This window comes from Galeopterus variegatus, unplaced genomic scaffold, assembly GCF_000696425.1.
Source record: "Galeopterus variegatus unplaced genomic scaffold, G_variegatus-3.0.2 Scaffold13191, whole genome shotgun sequence".
NCBI lineage: Eukaryota > Metazoa > Chordata > Mammalia > Dermoptera > Cynocephalidae > Galeopterus > Galeopterus variegatus.
Genome location: NW_007739302.1, coordinates 15,378 through 19,570, shown reverse-complemented (window position 1 = coordinate 19,570; position 4,193 = coordinate 15,378). Strand labels below are relative to the sequence as shown.

At 39.2% G+C, this 4,193-nt stretch overlaps 1 pseudogene; it reads right to left on the bottom strand.

Annotated features, from left to right (window-relative positions):
- Positions 1 to 1,594: 1,594 nt before the first annotated feature.
- On the bottom strand, positions 1,595 to 2,622 carry LOC103581496 (annotated as a pseudogene).
- Between the last annotated feature and the right edge of the window lie 1,571 nt (positions 2,623 to 4,193).

Sequence of the window (4,193 nt, the reverse complement as noted above, 5' to 3'; positions counted from 1 at the left end):
TCCCTCCCTCTTCTCCTGAAGCCCTGGAAACCACTGATTGTTTTTTCCCCATCACCTCAAACATTCATCATTTCTTTGTGTTGGAAACATTCAAGCATATCACTCGTTTAGTTTCACAGGTTCACAGCTGGAGAAAGAACTCTAAGAGCATTGTACTCATTTCAGAAGTGAAAATACAAAAGGCAATTTCTTGCTATATCAGAATATTCTCCTTGGCAGTTACAAAAACATAAATAATCACTAAAAATAGTGAAACAAACAATGAACAGGGAAGAACCTTCAGAATGGTAGTGTGAGAAGCTCAGTAAATTCTCTCTCCAGTGAAACAATTATTTAACTGGTGAAAATTATTTTTTTAAAATTAATATCTCTCGATTTGTCCCAAAGTCATACAAGAAATAGAGAAACATTTATTCATAAAAATCTACTAAATCTCATTAAGAACAGAGTCTGCGACATTTGAGCCATGATCTGCCCTTATGTCCCTTCTTTAGCTTTATGGAATGGAAGCTCTACTCCAGAAGCTTTACTCTGGGCAGGTGCAGCCACAAAGAAAAGAGCTCTCTCTTTCTCTAGCTCCTAGTCTAGTACTATGGGTTTCCCCTAGGAGGACAGCTCAGCAGCATCTATTATCCTGCCTCAGTACCATGTTGCAGAAGTGCCATTCTTGGTATGACTGCTTGGAGTCATACTCCATACTACTTGGCTCCCTTCCCTGATGCCCATCTCCCTCCCCCACCCCCAGGTCCCCATCATAGTGTTAGAGCTCTGTCCCAGACATGACAGACAAAGGATACTGGGACTTTGATTGTTATCATCCTAGCTCTTGCATATGTTCAAAGACCTAAAGGAAACCATGTCTAAATAATTAGAGGAAGGCATATTAATGACTCATCAAATAATATCAATAAGGAGAGAGAGATTTTTTGTTAGAAATCATATGGATATCCTGGAGTTTATAAGTATAATAATCAAAATTAAAAATTTACTAGAGGAATGTAACAGTAGATCTGAGTTGCAGAAAAACAAAGTCTAACCTGAAGACAGATCAACAGAAATTAGGCAATCTAAAGAACAGAAAGATAATATAATGAAGAAAAGTAAACAGAACCTCAAAGAAACAAGGAAGATCATTAAGGACATCCACATACATATAATGGAAGTATCAGAGTGAGAGAAGACAGAAAAAGGGACAGAAGAAATATGGAATAAAATAATGGTGAAAAACTATCCAACTTTGATGAAAAACATGAATCTACAGATCTAAGAATCTCCACAAATTCGAAATAAAGTAAACAGAAAAGAAACATATCTAAACATACTGTAGCAAAAATTTTGAAGTCAGTGATAGAAAATTGTGACAGCAGCAAAAGAAAAATGACTAATAAGTCATCACTTAAAAAGGAACCACAGATTTTTTTCTTTTTTCTTTTTTTCAGGCAGTGGGGAGTGGTTTGGCAGAACCAAGAGAGGATTTATTTTGGAAAAGACAATAGAATTGATTCTTGGTTGGGGTCTGAGCAAGAGGGGCTACCCCAGGGAGTAGATTCTCCCCAGGGGTGGGCTGAAGGTTAGGGCCAGGGCTGAGCCTCACCTGGGTCTTCTGTTCCCCACAATCCCCAGCACAGCTGCCTCCCCCACAGGCTCTGGGGCATCCACAGGAGAAGGGAGGATGGGAGGGGCTGCAGTGGCCATTCACTTGGACATCAGAGAACTTGGACAGCAGCTTCCCATCACGGGTCTCAATCTTCTCCACAACCACAACCTTGGAGGAGCTGGTGTGGCTGAAGGAGCTGGAGCTCCCACCAGAGCCAAACCTGGACCTCAGGAGCTCAGGACCATAGCTCTGGCTTGTGAACTCCTGTAGGCTGAGCTCAGCCCTCTTGAGTGGCCACTGGTTGTCTTCCTACATACTCATGTTCTGTATCCCAGACTCCAGCTGGCTGTCCTCGCCCTCCAGCAGCTTGAGGTAGGTGGTGATCTCGACGTCCAGGGCCATCTTGACATTCATGAGCTCCTGGTACTCATACAGTTGCTGTGCCATGTCCTGCTTGGTCCGCTGCAGGGTGGCCCCCAGCTCAGCCAGTTCGGTGTTGGCGTCCTTTATGGCCAGCTCCTCACACTGCTCAGCATCAGTGGTGGTGGCCTCCAGAGAAGTCCTCTGACCTTTTAGGCCATCGATCTCAACCTGGAGCTGCCTGATGTTCCGGTTCATCTAGAGATCTCCATCTTTGTGAGAGGCAGATTATCCCTGTGCTTCCCAGACAAGGTCTGCAGCTCTTCATGCTTGACCTGGTACATGCTCTCAGCCTCACCCGCTGTGATTGATGATCTCCTCCTACTGGGCCTTGACCTCAGTGATGATGCTGTCCATGTCAGTGGACTGAGAGAGGAAGACCTGCACTCAGTGTGGGTGGGAACCATCTAATCAGCTGGGTTCCCAGCTAGGAGAAAGCAGGCAGAAGAAGGGGGATACATAGCTCTCTCTGTCTTCCTCTATCTCTTTACTCTGAAGCTGAGCACCTTTTTCTCCTCCTGCCCTTGGACATCAGACTCTAGGTTCTTCAGCTTTTGGACTCTGGGACTTGCTCCAGCAACCTCTGTGGGCTCTTGGGCCTTCATCCTTGGACTAGAGGCTGTACTGTTGGGTTACCTGGTTCTGAGGCTCTCTGGTAGCCACACTACTGGGTTTTTGGTTTCCCAGCTTGCAGATGACCTAATATGGGATTTTGCCTTTTGATCACGTGAGCCAATTTTTCCCCAATAAATACCTTTTCAAATATGTATTTCATTGGTTCTTTCCCTCTAAAAACCCTGATTAATACAACTATATATTTACACGTTTCACTTTTTTTCTCATCTTAACAAATTTTAAAAGCAATTGCATAAAACAATCTCAAAAAATTCTATTTTTTCAACCATAAGCTTTAGAAATATACTTGACCATAACAACACAAAGGAGGGAGGTGGGAATAAACTATTTTGGAGTAAGAAAATAACTCCAGATGGTAATTAAAATCTATAGAAAGAAATAAACAGACCACAAAAAAGAGTAAATAAATGGTTAATTTTTAAAATTCTATAAATACATTTGTTCTCTCTCTTCTTCTCTTAGCTTCTTTACAAAACATAAAACTATATAAAGCAATAATTATAACAATATATGAATATTGTTGGGGTTGTCACATATAAAGAGGTAATATGTAAACAAAAATAGCACAAAAAGTTGGGGAGGGCAATAGAACTACACAGGAGTACATTTCTATATCTTAATGAAATTTAATTAATATATATCTGAAATAGATTCTGAAAATTTATGATGTATATTGTAAGCCCTAGAAAAATCACTAATAAAATAATTTAGAAGTATATATTTAAGAAACATTAAAGGAATTAAAATGATACACTAGAACAAATTCTAATAAGAAAAAGAAGTACTAAGGAGGAAGAGAGGAGTAAAATGGCCAGGAAACAGATAGAAAATAAAAAGCAAAAGAGCAGACATAAATTCAATTATATCACTAATAACACTAAAGATAAATGGATTAATTGATCCAATCAAAAGACAGGGATTGTCAGACTAAATTATAAACAAGGCAAACTATATGTTGTCTGGAGGAGACACACTTTAGAATCAAAGAGGCAAATAAATTAAAAGTAAAAGAATTGAAAAAGATACATTATACAAACATCAAGTATAGAAGAGTGGAGTGGCTATACTAATATTAGATAAAATGAGATAAAAAATGTTATTAGAGATAAAGAGGAACATTTATAATGATGAAAGTGTTACTCTATCAGAAACATGTAAGAATTATAAGCATATGTGTATGTAACAACATAAAATATATGAAAGCAAAAACTTTTTTCTACCAGGCTGGTAACATCTGCTTCTATGGTCACTAGTTTGTGATTTTTCAAAGAGTCTTCTCTAGAGACCTCCCATCCAGTGCCTATTTACTGCAACTAGGCTAGGACAACCATTTGTTTAAGAGTTATTTTATATAAGCCATATCAAAATATCCTGCTGCCTGTTCAGTGGGATAAGATATCTTCAAGGAAATGAAAGAAATTCTATTTATTAAATGCTCTGGAGGATTGTTCACCAAGAGAATAAGAGAAGAATTGATGAGAGAAACAGACATTTCAACAATAATAGTTGGGGACTTCCAAAAACTATGGATGCATTTTGG